We start from the raw sequence: 15569 nt of genomic DNA on the forward strand, positions 1-15569 counted from the left end.
GGAAGTGTGAATCTGGGTTGGAAAATCCGGTCAATTTGACCCACCTACCCAACTGAATCACCCGCCGCCAGGCGCTCTGTCCAATTCTTCCCCAAGGTGATAATAGGTGCCCCTTTACGCAGAGTGCAAGGTGTGCCACCGCTGGCTTTTCGCCCAGTCATCCGATTCAGCCCTGCCAAGCACCCTCCAACGGAGTTCTGTTATCATCCCTGTGTTGTAAATGAGGACACCAGGGCACAGAGAGCTTAAGCAGCGTGCCCAGAGTCACACACAGTGAGAACCAGGTAATCAACCACTGGGCTGCTTGGTTTCTCATTCCCAAAACCCCTCCCTGGCTATCAGAATCCAGGCTCCCTAGATGGACAGGGCAGACACTGGGAGCCCTCCTCTCTCCACTTACCCTGTCCTTGCTTTAGTCTCTTCTTTACCTCCCCGTACACTCCTGCCAGCCAGGGGCTTTCCCCTGTACCCACTTCTGTGGCTCCTGCATGGAATCCTCTCCTCTGCCCCCAGGACACTTCCACTGCTAGATGGAAACCCCTTCTTCAGAAAGCCTGCTCTGACACATGCTGTCCCCGTTCCCCACCACACAAGCCCTCTCTACAAGTCAGTTGGGGTGAGGTGGGGGCAGTCAGGCCCCTGTCCACCTGGAGAGTCAGGGCTGATTTCTACCCCTGGCTGGGTCCTCCCATTGGCATGGAGTTTGCAAGTCCCAAATTCACTGGAGGGAAACAAGGACAAGGAAATTCTGCAAGCTTAATTGCCAGGGACATTGTTAATTTTTAATAAAACTCACAAAAAGTGTGTGTGTGTGTGCGCGCGTGTGTGTTTTACTTGGAAGTCAAATACTGTGTTTCAAACAGTGATTGGATCTGAGATGATTGAGCAAATGGATCATTTGTGCCAAGCTACAGGATATTTGTCTTTCCAAGGATCCCCTTACGAAGAGAAGCTGTGATCAGTATACCACTGTAGGTAGGAATTTTAGAAGTGAAAGGAAAGAGGTCTCTGAGTGGCCTTACCTTATGGACAGCATAATTGGTGGAGGCAGGGGAGTGGTTGTGGACATGTGCACTCTGGGGTTGTAAAATCGGGGAGAAAGACCACATGGTACAGTCCTGTCTTTCAGGCATTTGGGAGGATACCTGACAAAATGTTTGACAAATATTCTTGAGATGGTTGCAGAAAGGCGTCAGTTCAAGGCAGCTAGGGTGAAGGAGGTACATCTTGGAGTGGACAAGCCTGCTGCAGAGCCACACAGGCCCCCATGATTGCTAATTTCTGTCCCCAAAGGGACAGAAGCGGGAGAGGGATCCCAAAACCTAAATGAGAAATGTGCATGTACTTTTATTTTTCCTTTCCCTTTCTCTCTGCAGAAAGAACAGAAGGCAAGATCTGTCAGGCATGGCCTGCGGTGGAGCCTGCCTAAGCTGGCGGCCACCCCAGCTCTGCAGGGTAGTTGGTGGAGAAGGTGACCACTGTTCAGATGTGCCAGAGGCAGATGTGCACAGCGGACACTGGGCCGGCCAGCCTGCTTGCATATGAATCTTCACTTACAGCAGAGGCGAGAGAGGCTCTCTTAGTGAGCCGGTGCTTTCTTCTTCCACCTTTGTCTCAATCTACTTTGTCCCATTCTCCTTTACCTCCTCTCTTCCTCCTACAGGTTATGATTCTTCCCAGATGACAATGTGGCTGGCTGGGTCAGGAATCCTATCCAGGAAAGATGCAGAGGTGACCTAATTCTCAGAGTAAGCCAGGCTGGAGGCCTTTGCTCTGGGAAGTGTAGCTCCTTGGGGTGTGGCTGCATCATAGGTGTGTACAGGGCTTAGCAAGGGATCCAGGCACCCACACCATCGCCTCTCCTTAGCCCCGGTCTGGGTCTGTGCCTGTTTTATGGCCTCAGTCTGGCCCTGCAGCTGCATCCCACTGCACCCAACCAGAATATGAAAGTGAGTTCTTGGTGGGACCCTAGCAGCCTCCTCCCATGGAGCTGGGAAGGAAATGTTCCCCTTACTTCCCAAATGGTTGCTTAGTGGAGGAGAGCTCCAGGGTGCAGGTGGCAAGATCAAAGGATGACTGTCAGTTGTGAAATTCACTTTTCCAGCTTCCCCTGAACACTCCCTCTGACAGGTTATGGGAACAGGAAACCTACTGGAATCTGGAGCATGAAGCAAATTCATAGGAAGAATCTGAACATTAGGATGGAAGTTCCAGTGCTCCAGTTCCAAGGACAGAAGAACACCCAAGTGGGGGACTTTCTTCTCTTTGTCCTTCTGCAAACCCCTGTCCCCCCTTCACCCCTTTCTCCTCCCCTCCCTTCATCACTGCCTCTAGGTTTTCTCCCCCAAGTCTTCTCCTTCCACTGCTTCCCCCTCTCCCTTTCACCCTCATGCTTCAGGTCTGGAATCTCCATTAAGCACAAAGGGCCTCATGGGGTCTGTGTCTTTGGGGGTTAAATCCTCCAGAGTTGGAGATTTATGAAATTAGCCCCACAATGGTTTAGGTAAGAGGATGTTGTCCTAAAAAAATGAAGAAGCAGCCAGGTGCGGTGGCTCACGCCTGTAATCCCAGCACTTTGGGAGGCCAAGGCAGGTGGTTCACCTGAGGTCAGGAGTTCGAGACCAGACTGGCCGACATGGCGAAACCCTGTTTCTACTAAAAATACAAAAATTAGCCAGGCATGGTGGCGGACGCCTGCAATCCTAGCTCAGGAAGCTGAGGCAGGAGAATAGCTTGAATCCAGAAGGCAGAGGTTGCAGTGACTTCAGATAGCTCCATTGCACTCCAGCCTAGGTGACAGGTGAGACTCTGTTTAAAAAAAAAAAAAGAAGAAGAAGAAGAAGCCCTGCCTCTCCAAACTGCACACATTCCTTGAGCCCCTGGCCTTCCTCTGTGGCCCTTTGCTTCTTTCTGGTGCCCCTGCCAGCCCAGGGCTAAGAGGATTCCTGTGAATGGTGAGGTTACACAATGGGCAGGGAGCTCTGAACAATGCTCCCACTTCCTCCCCTTTTTCTAGGGTTTGTAACTGCCCAGAGCCTTCACAATTTCCAGTCCTGCATGGAAGACGTGTCTGGATATTGGTGAATACATAGATGAACTGCAGGAGCGCACACTTGAGTATATTTTTGTGTGGGTAGCCATCAGACTGGGAAAGAATAGGGTGGGTATCTAAGAATGGGCACATTCTGGCCGGTGAATAAAGGAAGACCATTTTGAAATATCAATGTAACCCCAGACACCTGCCTTTTCTGCAAAGCTACCTTATACTGAGTGAATACTGATTTGGTGGATGTGCCATTGCTGCCTGGAAAGATCCTCTGCTCTTGGCAAGAGGCAGCAGGGAATGTGAAGAGGCCCCTGAGTTTGCAGGGAAGGGCCTAGGGCAGGGTTTGTGCCTGCTGGGGCAGGGCCAGTGTGATGGAAGAGTGCCCCCTAGTGAGTCACATCTCCAGTTGCTGGGGTCAGCTCAGCCCAGGGCTCCCTAGGTGGGTCTTGGGTCTGAGGTTGGGGGTGAGGGGAAGGGGAGGGGAAGAGATGTTTGGGACAGGATTTCATCCTGGGACAGGTGTCTCTCAGACCTCTCCAAGAATGGACTCATGGCTCCAGTTGTGTTTCTGCGCTTTCCTCCCATTTCAGCCTCTGCTGGGCTTTCACGTGGTCTTTAAAGAGATACCATCTTTAACATAAACAGCCTTATATCATTGGCGTGGGAAAACACCTTGCATTCACTCACCCATTCACCCTTCCACATATCTATTCTGTCATGTATTTCATACCTTCAATCAACAAACATTCCCTGCACACCTGCTCTGAGTCAGCCCCTATGAGTCAAAGGGGGCTTCCATTCTTGCAGGGCTCTCAGGCCACTTGGTGCAGGGGAAAAAGAAGCAAGTACACTACAAAGTGGAGAGTTACACCTTGAAGGAAGGGAGCATGGGCACAGGGAGGCAGTCATGACGGGCTTCCTGGAAGAGACATTTCTCAAGCTGAGTGCTGAAGGCCAAGTTGAACAGTGAGATGTCTTCCCCAGGCTGGCAACTGGAGAATCTGCACTAGAAGCACAGACCCCCTGGTTCACTAAAACAGTGGCAGGAACTGTTGAACCATTCTTGGGTGGCCATTGATCTGCAGCCATCCATATGTCCCTCCCTAGGAGTAATCCTGGAGGGAAGGAGGATTACAAAGGCACATGGAAACTTGAGTGGAGGGTGCTGGATATATTTACTCTCTTGACTGTGGTGTACTTATGATAAAACTTATCAAACTGCATTTTAAATAGGTGGGTTTACTATATATTAAGTATACCTCAAAAGAAAAAGGGGAAAAAAAGTCAAATAGTTCTACAATGTAAGAAAGCAGTCCCCTGTTTTACTCTTTCCCCCACCAAATTCCATTCCAAAGAGACAATCACTTTAAACATCTTTTAAATTTTATTTTTATTACTTTTTTTTTGAGATGGAGTCTTGCTCTGTCACGCAGGTTGGAGTGCAATGGCATGATCTCAGCTCACTGCAACCTCTGCCTCCCTGGTTCAAGCTATTATCCTGCCTCAGCCTCCCGAGTAGCTGGGATTACAGGTGCCTACCACCATGCCAGGCTAATTTTTGTATTTTTAGTAGAGATGGGGTTTTGCCATGTTGGCCAGGCTGGTCTCGAACTCCTGACCCCAGGTGATCTGCCCACCTCGACCTACGAAAGAGCTGGGATTACAGGCGTGAGCCACTATGCCTGGCCTAAACTTTTTTAAATGTTCCATGTTTACCCTTATTATATAGAGTATATATACTGTATATAATATTCTTATTTTTCTTCTCTCATTATGCTTCTGCTTTAGGTGTTATCTACCTCATTCCTATTATGAAAGATTAGGATTGTACACCACACACACTTCTTTCCTTCATCCTCTTGACACGGCTACATGGCATTTTTGGTTAAATTACTATCCAACGTTTATATTATTGTGACTATGTAAATATTGTTAAGAACAGAATCATATACTGTGCTGTGATTTCATTTTCTTTCTTATATAACTTTTGTTTTGATTGAAGTTAAACTTTGCCTCATTTTGCATCTGCTTGGTGTTCTACATATTTAGCATTAAGTTGTGCCAAAATGGACACACATAACTCTAAGTTTCCCTAAATGACTGTAGACTCAGTTGTATCAGGTCTATCTCTGGTCATCCCACCTGGAGAATTGGGATGATACACTCTTTGGTCCTACCAAACAGCTTTCATCTTGAGATCGCCCTCCATCTTCACTGTGGCCCTTCCTCTCAGTTCTCTTTTGTGTGGTCCCTCATTTCCTGGGTTCTTTTTCTTCCTCTTTCTGGGTTTACTTGTCTAGTCACTTTGTGAGAATGGATCTGCGAGAGGCAAATTTTTAAAAAACCACTCATACACTGTTGATAGTTGCCTGGGTATAACACTCTAGGTGAGAAAGAATTCTCCCTCTGTATTTTGAAAGAGTTGCTTCATTGTCTTCTTGCTTTTGGTGTTGCTATTGAGAAAAATAACATACTTCTGACTGATGATCTCTGGATATAAATTGTTTTCTCTTTCTCTGGAAGCTTACAGGATTTTCTCTGCATGCCTGGATGTTCTGAAGTTTCCCAGTAATGTGCCTTGATATGTTCTTGTCTTTTATTCTGAGTCTTTGGTGAGCCCTTCAATCTGGCATGTCCTGTCCCTAAGCTCTGGGAAATTTTCTCAGATGATTTAGTTGTTAGTTTTCTCCAATTTATCTGTTCTCTCTTTTGGAACTTCAATTACTTGGATGTTAGAACTCCCTGAATGATTCTCCAACTTTTAATTTTTTTCCTATTATCTTTTCTTTTCTGGGAAATTTCTTCCCTTTTTAATTTTAACCCTTCTATATTTTTGTTGTCACTTTTAATTTTCAAGAGCTGTTTCTTGTCCAGGATTCCTCTTTATAGCATCATCTTCTTGTTTAATGAATTAATTATCTTCTCTTATCCCTTTAGGGGTAGTAATTATAATGAAAATTGTTTTCTTATTCCAATCTTCACATTTTCTCTGTTTCCTTAAAGTTCATTTTTTTCTGTTTGTTTGTTTTGGTTTCTGTTTTTCGTAGTTAAGGCTTCCCTCAAATGACTTTGATTCTTGGCTGTCTGATCCTATTTAAGAGTGAGGCAGTTAACAGCTAATGGAAGCCCTGTGTGGGAGCAGAGCTGGATTCTTGGAGGGTTTCACAGAAAAAGGGTGGGATAGGATTCTGGCCCTAATACTGGGGACCCCAAAGTAGCAGAATATGTAGGTCATTTCCCTTGGGCCAGCAAGATTTCCAGTGAAGGATCCTCTGAGCCTCCTGCCTGGAGGCTGGCAGCCAGCATTGGGAGAGCAGAATGAGGAGGGGGTGATGAAGGGGGTTGGGAGGAATAAGCATGACCAGGACCCCACCACTGCCATCCCTGCCTTTAGGCTTTCCAGATGATAACTCTACAATTTGGCAGTGAGGAGGGATACGGGGTAAGGGGGTTGATCTTCCCTTTATGAAGTGAGGGAGGGGATCTTGGAGAGTGCTCCCTTTCCCCTTCTTCAGGTTCTTACCCACAGTCCTGTTTTGGATCTCACCCTGGCCCACTTCATAGAGGTGTCTGGTGCCTCTTAAGCTTGTTGGAGATTCTGCCCCAAACGCTCAGCAGGGAGAAAGGAAAGAATCTCATTTTTCTGTTTTCCCCTTTCTAGAATTTTGTTGACATCCCTCTCCTGCTTCTCCTCTCCTGCCTCCTTTTGCTGAAGGGTTTGGCTTTTTCTTTCATCTCTTGCCATCCAGCAGGCAGGGTTTGGGGCGGAGCCAGGGTGAAGGTATTCACTCCTCCGTTTAGCTTCCTCTTCCTTTTTCCCACTGAGGTGGCTCATTCCAGGCCTTGTCAGGACTGGTATGGGTGCTTGCGCCAGGAAGCTGGCAGACTCAGGGTTGTTCATCTGGTTCTGCCACTTCAGGGCTTGCTTTCCATGCTGTGGGCTGGGCTCCCATACATCCGCCAAGGATAAACCCAGGGGTGGGGATGCTTCTGTGAAGGCAGTACTCTGGATGGTGTGAGGACTCTGTGCTCCAGCACTCCATGGCCAATGCCAAGACCTTCCAAAGAAAAACTTGAGGTCCTGGGTTGCAGAGGCCCAGGGCTAATCCTAGGACCCCAGGGGGATGCTTTTCCGGGAAAAGGCTGCCCCAGAGCTGCCTTTGGGTCTAAACGGGTAACCTTTCCTCTTTGTATTCATAGGAGAAGGCGGTGGGAGGGAGCTCTGCCTCCTCCAGGCCCACCTTTTGCTGCCTCCTGAGGGCACAGCTGCCCTTCAGCCCCTTTGGGAAAGTTATGTTCTTTGACCTGGCAGGGTTGGGGCTGGAGTGTCTCTTGGGAGATATGATAATGTCTGCTTATTTTGTGCAGAAGTCCTCACGGTGTGTTGTGTGGGCACTGGTTTAAAATGCCAGGGAGATTCCATAATCAGTATTCTTTCTTAGAGATTCACAATGGCATCGATTTCTATGAAAAGCCTGAAAATTCCTGCAGGAAAGAAACCACATATTTTGTTTAAGGCACCCACATAAGTGAAGACAGGCTGAAAGAAATTAGACTGATCTTAAAGGATATCAGGCAAGGGACAAATTGGAGTATGGAGCCTAACATCCTAGTGGAGAATAAGATGGCTCCAGCATTGAAGACCATGAATAGTGCAGTCTTAGTTAAGATGGTCATTGGCTAAACTCTGTTGGGGGTCTGATGTTTCCTGGTTCCCCAGCTTGCTTTCTCAGACCTTTTTGGCAGGAACCATCTTGCTCACCCCAGCACAAATCCAGTGACTGGGGCAGGAGGAGAAATGGAATCCAGCACTTGTACAAAGGGGTTGGCCTTGGAGAGGCTCAGAGAGTTTTTTCCTAGGAGTCAGAGGGAAGTACCAGAGATACATAGGCTAGGCAGGGATGAGAGCACAGGAAGGTGGGAAAGGCAGGGACCATGGAGTCACAGCAATTATTAGTATTTTTTTTTTCTTTTCAAGACAGAGTCTCGCTCTGTCGCCCAGGCTGGAGTGCAGTGGCGCGATCTCGGCTCACTGCAACCTTTGCCTCCTGGGTTCAAGCAATTCTCCTGCCTCAGCCCCCCAAGTACCTGGGACTACAGACACGTGCCACCATGCCCAGCTAATTTTTGTATTTTTAGTACAGACGGGGTTTCACCATGTTGGTCAGGCTGGTCTCAAACTTCTGACCTCGTGATCTACCAGCCTCGGCCTCCCAAAGTGCTGGGATTACAGGCGTGAGCCACCACACCCGGCCGCAATTATTAATATTTTTGGATGGTGGTGTACCTGCATTTTTAGTAGGATATAACAATATAAAAGGATATAATAAAATTCAACCATTTGCGTGTGTAGTTTGAGAAATTTGCATAATTATATGCAATTGTATAACCACAACCATAATCAAGACTTAGATCATTTCCATGTATTTATTTTTATTTTATTTTTATTTTTATTTTTTGAGACAGGGTCTCATTCTGTCACCCAGGCTGGAGTGCAGTGGCATGATCTCGGCTCACTGCAACAACCTCCATCTCCTGAGTTCAAGCAATTCTCTTGCCTCAGCCTCCCAAGTAGCTGGGATTACAGGTGCACACCACAATGCCTGATTTTTTTGTATTCTTAATAGAGATGGAGTTTCTCCATGTTGGCCAGGCTCGTCTTGAACTCCTGACCTCAAGTGATCCACCTGCCTCCACCTCCGAAGATGCTGGGATTACAGGCATGAGCCACCGTGCCCAGCTTCTCCATCTATTTAAAAGTTTCCTTGTTATGCTTGCAGGCAAGCTCCTCCCTCGACCTCCAGCCCCACCTCCCAGGTTCAAGTGATTCTCCTGCCTCAGCCTCCCGAGTACCTGGGACTACAGGTGTGTGCCACCATGCCTAGCTAATTTTTGTATTTTTAGTAGAGACAGGGTTTCACCATGTTGGCCAGGCTGGTCTTGAACTCCTGACCTCAACTAATCCGCCCACCTCGGCCTTCCAAAGTGCTGGGATTACAGGCATGAGCTACTACGCCTGGCCCAGACTATATTTTCATTTATTTTTGTGAATAGTTTGGAATAGAATTGCTGGGTATGCGGAAAGTGTATGCTTAGCTTTGTAAGATACCACACAGTTCTCCAAAGTGCTGTGCTGTTATACATTCCCATCAATAATGTGTGAGAGTTTCAGTTGCTCCCCATCTGTCAACACTTGGTATTGTCAGCCTTTTAAATTTTACCCATTCTAGTGGGTAAGTAATGGTGTTTCATTATGGTTTTAGTTTGCAACTGTCTGATAACTAGTGATACTGAACATCTTTTCATGTGGTTATTGGCCACTCAGACATCTTCTTTTATAAAATATCTGTCCAGGCCGGGCGCGGTGGCTCACACCTGTAATCCCAGCACTTTGGGAGACCAAGATGGACAGATCACTTGAGGTCAGGAGTTCAAGACTAGCCTGGCCAACATAGTGAAACCCTGTCCCTACTAAAAAAAATACAAAAATTTGCAGGGTGTGGTGCGGTGCGTCTGTAGTCTCAGGAGGCTGAGGCAGGAGAATCGCTTGAACCTGGGAGGTGAAGATTGCAGTGAGCCAAGATCGTGCTACTGCACTCCAACCTAGAGGATAGAGTATGACTTTGTCTCAAAAGAACCCAAAAACCAAAAAAGTATCTGTCTAAATGTTTTACCCATTTAAAAAAAATTGAGTTGTTTGTTTTGTTTTTAGTGAATTGTGAGAGTTCTTTCTATATTCTGGATGTAAGCTCTTTATCAGATGTATGTTTTGCAAGTACTTTCTCCCAGTCTGTGGCTTGCCTTTTCCTTTGGGTTGGAGATGGGCCACTTACTCTCTGGGCGACCTTGGACAAGTGACTGCGACTTAGCTTCTCTAAGCCTTGTTTTCCTCATGTGTAAAATAAGAATTTAAAATGTTGCTTAGGGGTCCCAGCAGCTCAGGCAGCCAGAGGAGCTGCAGCAGCCAGGCAGCACTGCTTCACCAAGGCTCCCGGCACCGCTTGCTGCAGGCACCTGGCACGCACCCTGTCCGCCACCAAGACACCCAAAAGGAAGGTCAGCTCAGCTTAGCCAAAGGGTGGTGAAGGAAGAGCCCAAGAGAAGACCTGCAAGGTTGTCAGCTAACCCTAAAGTGGAAAGGAAGCCCACAAAGGCAGCAGGAAAGGATAAATCTTCAGACAAAAAAGAGCAAACAAAAGGGAAAACAGGATGAGGTGGCTAACCAGGAAGCCAAAGAAACTTTACCTGCAGAAAATGAAGAACTAAAAAAATGAGGAGAGTCCAGGCTCTGATGAAGCCCAGAGAAGGAAGCTGACTCTGATTGATATTATCTTCCCTGTCCTAGCAGTGGTCTCTATCCCTCTTCTTGTACAATCCAGAGGAATATTTTTATCAACTATTGTTTACAAATGCAAGTTTTTTAGCAGCTCCAGAAACATTTTTAAGAAGGAGGGAATCCTTTCTCATTCAAATTCTAAGTGTAAATGCTTTTTTTTTAAGGTAATTTGCTGATTGTTTATTTTTTGGTATGGCCAGATAATAGTGGCATATTGATTGCAGAGGGCTTTGACTGTCTTGGTTGTCAGCTTAACATTCCATAGTTGGGGATGGGTCGTTTATACCCTGTAATACAAAGCATCCAAAATGCAATTTGCAGAAACAGTCGTGCATTTAACACTTTTTAAACATTTTAAATTACTTCTATTCCCATGTTGTTTATAAGTAGAATTGTTAAAGAAAACCGCTCCTTGATGGTGGCGCTCCCTGTCAGAATAGTGTGTGCTCGGTAACATCTTTGGTCATGGTAGTCCAGTTTTCCTGACAACTTTGGTAATGTGCTGTGAAAGATTGACAATTTGAGTATGCGGTGTAATATTAAATTATAAATTGGCAGAAATTATGAGGTAACAGCTTATCAACATTTGAAAATATTGATAGTTGATATCCTCTTAAGGAATATTTGCCTCTAAATTGTAAGCTGGAAAGTCACTGGAATAACGAATAATTTTACTTCAGAAGTTTAAATCATTGCAAATGATATAACATTTAGTAAAATCATTTAAAAATAAGGCTGTTCAATTGCTCTTTTAAATGTATCATAGGGAATCTGAATATCATCCCAATTTAATACCCATCCATATGCTTTAGAAAAACAATACATGAAGGAGTTCTTATTAAATAAGAATCAGAAATTCTAGTTAGTTCTTTTTCTCCTTGAAGTTGTATTTCTATTCTCTTCCCCCACAACATTTTTTACTCTTTATATATATAAATATATATAATTTTTTACTCTTTATAATAAATATATATAATTTTGTACTCTTTATATATAGTATTATGTATATATAAATAAATGAAATATGTATGTGTATGTATACATACATATAATTGCCAGCCTGCCCTACAGATTTCAGACCGGTCAATCCTGACGAGTACTTGAGCCAATTCCTTAAAATCTCTCTCTGTCCCCATTTTATTGGTTTTCTTTCTCCAGAGAGCCCTGATTAATACAGTAGCCAAGATTATATTAACTGTTTTTTCACATTACAGGCAACTGTCCCCTAGGATTTTGGTGAAAAAGGAATACATTTCTTGTCTTTAAGGCCCTGATATTTTGGGGTCTGTTTATTCGTGGTCTTACTACGTGCTAATACATATATTTACTCTGTGCTAGATATTGTCCTGGGCACTGGGGATGATAATGTTCACCTCCAAGTTTTGTTGTGAGAATTTAACAAAAACTTATATGTGAGAGCCCTTAGCTTAGAGCTGGCGCATAGTAGGCTCTGCGTGTTAATAAGCTAGTTTTAGAAGTGTCCTTATGTGTGTAAGCAGCCATAAGAAGCAGCCATATGGAGATGTGGCTGTGGGTGGAAAGAATGCGCCACTGGACTCATCAGGGACCACAGACAGAGCAGAGACCCCTGGGCATACAGCCTGTAAACGCGGTAAGGATACCCTTAGCAACTTGTTCTTGGTTTGGTTTCCTCTCTAACTTCTCTTCTATACTATCTCAACACTCACCTTCTTTCTATATTAGTTATCTACTGCTGTGTAACAAACTATCCCAAAACTTAGTGGCTAAAACAGCAATAAATAGTTATTATAGCTCACAGACTCTCTGGATCAGGAATTTGAGAGTGGCTTGGCTGGTGGGGGTTCTGACGTGGGGTCTTTCAGGGGGTTGCAGTTGAGGTGTTGGTTGGAGCTGCAGTTATCTGAAGTATTAACTGAGGTTAGAGGACCCTCTTCCTAGGTGGCTCACTCACATTGCCAGCAAGTTGGCGCTGCTGGCTGTTGACTTGAAGCCCCAGTCCTTTCTCCTCTGTGAACATGCATCTTTTGGGAATGCCCTGAGTCGCCCCTTTCTTTGCCTGGGAAGCTCAGTGTATCCTTAAAGTCTCAGCTTGGTGATCACTAGAAGGAATTCTACTGAACTTTTGGAAAAGCCAGCTGCCTATTGGGAGTAATTCCATTTGCTGAGATCCTAAATAGCTTCAATGCCAGCTTTCAGGTTGACTTAGGAAATGTTGGAGCCCTTGGCACACACTAACTTTCATTCTGTAGGACCCCACTGGTCTCATGAGTATGATCCACCAGCATGGTCCTGAAGCTAGCCGCAGGAATGTCATCTGCATCTGCAGTAGTTGGAGGCTCAGAAGAGACTAAGCTCTCTCCACAATCTCTCTTCCCTCCTGAAATGGAGCTGATCCTTCCCGACTGGGTCCCCTGTGCTCTTGCAGACCTCTATCTTCACACCCAGGACAGGACTTCAGTGATCTTGTTTCCCTGAACAACTTGTTACTAGATGCGTTGCAAAGACAGGGGATTGGGCCTTTCTCATCTCTTGGCACCCGGCACTTAGTAGCTGTCAGTAAATACTCATTTTTCTCCACCCCTACTGTCCCCACCCTGGTCCAAACTGCCACTTTCTCCCTCCTGGCCACTGCAATAGTGTCCTCACTCATTTCCCTGCTTCCACTATTGCCACTCTTCAGCCTGTTCTTTGCATTGTAGCTGGAGTGCTCTTTCAGAAACATGACTTAGATTATACTGCTCCTCTTCCTAAAAACTTCCCAGGGCTCTTGAAATCACATCCAGAATCCACCCTTTTCTGCACCTCTCCTACAGCTCTCTTGCCTGGTCACTGGGCTCCAGCCACACTGGCCTTTTAGACCCCAAACCTGCCAAGATCCTGCCCACTCCAGGGTTTTTGCACCTGCTGTTCCCACCCTTAGAACTCTGGCTCCACATCTTCATGTGGCTGGTGCCTTCTTTTCCTTCATGTCTGATCTCACACATTGCCTCCTCAGAGAGGCCCCCATGACCACCCAGCTTAAAACACCCCCAGCCTCTGGCACTCTCTGGCATACCCTCTTCCTGTTCTCTGCATAGAAACAAGTCATTTCATCAGCAACTAATTATTTGTGTGTGGGATTGTTTCTTTATGGTCAATCTACCCTCAACTGAATGTCAACTTGATCAGGAGGGACTTTGCTTTATTCCCTGTGCCAGGCACAGTGCCAGGCATGTAACATTGACATAAATATTTATTGGATCAATGAATACAAAGAAGAAAGGGAGGCCAGAAGAGAAGAAAGAGAAGAAAGGAAGAAGATGGAGGGAAGAATAACAGATCAGGAAGGGGCAAATGGAGGGAGAGGCGAGAGAGAAAGACTCTGCCACAGTAGTTAAGAACCAGGGTCATTGCCTCAGTCAACCCTGGTGGTATGTCATCTCGAGCGTGTGATCACTCATTTCTCTGTGCCTCAGCCCCTCCTTTATGAGATGGATTTTCCCTCACAGGGCTGTTATGAAAATGAAACAACATAACATATGTAAATACTATCCTGGTGCCAGGCACTAAAAAAAGCACATGATTAATGGGGAAAGAGAAAGAGAGAGAGAACACAGTCTCTTCCCTGCACACTTACTGGGGAATTCGTTTGCTCTCCCTCCCTTCCTGCCATTCAGGGGATTGGAGCCCTGGGGAGCATCTGAAACCCAGGATCGGCCCTAGTCGTATGTCTTCATGTCCTGACACATGCTGGGGTCCAGTCTCCATCCCGTACTGGTGGCTGTCCTGTTTATAGCCAGCAGACTGGAGTGGCTGAGCAGTCAGACTCCAGCTGGGGTTCCCTGGGAGATCTAATGTCCCCAGCACATTCCAGACCTGCTCCCTTGGGAGGCGGTGCCAAGACAGCATCTTCCTTGCTGTCTCATTTCCATGAGGAACAATGGCTAAGGAAGGAAGGTCCTGGGATGGAGAGTGAGTTGGAGGGGTAGAATGGGATGGGGGAAGGGGAGAGAGCCCTTGGTGTCTGCAACTGCAAAGCCTTTAATGCTGGAGACCTGGCTGGCTCATTTTCCCCCACACTTGCAGCTGCCACCCACCCCTGGGCCCACAGAGCCCTTCTCAATGGCATAGTCAGAAGAGGAGGAATGCTCAGCCCAGGGCTCCCAAGAGGAACCAACTCTTCTTAGGGTCCTTTCTTTTTACTTCTGAGCTGAAGGTACTCTCTTCTATTCCTACTATTGCCTGCGTGTTAGGCTGATAAGCGGTCACTTGAAGATGGTGGGATGGGGCTAGGGTGGGGGATTGCAAGGTGCTGAGAACAGCAACTCAGGAAAACTTCTCTCCTCTCTAACTGGTTTTGCCACCTAGAACAAAAAGATGAGCCTCACTCTCATCTTGTGCAAAATAAGCATTGTAATAGAACTTAGCTCATAGATAAGGTTGTTGTATATCTAATGGTGTCCAGCACATGCTCAATAATTACCTTCTCATGGAGCAGTTCTTTAAATTCTCACCTCTCTCCACTGCAGTGGGACCTCCCATGTGCCAGCTTTCCCTCACTAAGACTCAAGGGCAGTTCTGAGCCAGCAGCACCCTCTGCCAAAGCTGTTCATGAGGATGAGTCATGTTATCTGGGATTCTCTCCTTTTGCTTTGGGGATGAGAAGATTGAAGCTTTCTGTCCCTGTCTTTGTCTATTATTCACTCCCTTGGGTCTTTTATCAATATCATCCTTTAGCACAACCTTCCCTGATCACCTTATTTAAATTATAACATACTCTAGTCCCTGTCCTTTTTTCCACATTTTTTTTTCCTCCACTGACTTACTTCCATTCTACATATTATTTATCTCACTTATTTATTGTTTTATTGTTTGTCTTCCCCACTGTAATGTAAACAGCACGAAGTCAGGTAGTTTTGCCTGTTTTGTTTGTGTCTGTGTCCCTGATGACTAGAACAATGTTTGACACGTAGTAAGTGCTCTATAAAAATTTGCTGAAGGAGTGAAATTAACTCTTGGACGTTCTGAGTCTGAGAAGTGGGCACTCACAGGATATGCGTGCGGCTGGTCCCAGTCTGCTAAACTCTTCTGTGGTCTGATTGGTCCAGTGGTCTCATCTCTTGCAGTGTGGTCACACTGTGATTATTATCAGTTGTAGGTGGAATGCAACCCAGTGGATTTAAATGGGGTAAGGTTAGTATCAAACAATCAGTGGGTTTTGCAGAT

The sequence above is a fragment of the Pan paniscus genome, chromosome 2, assembly GCF_029289425.2.
Source record: "Pan paniscus chromosome 2, NHGRI_mPanPan1-v2.0_pri, whole genome shotgun sequence".
Lineage (NCBI taxonomy): Eukaryota > Metazoa > Chordata > Mammalia > Primates > Hominidae > Pan > Pan paniscus.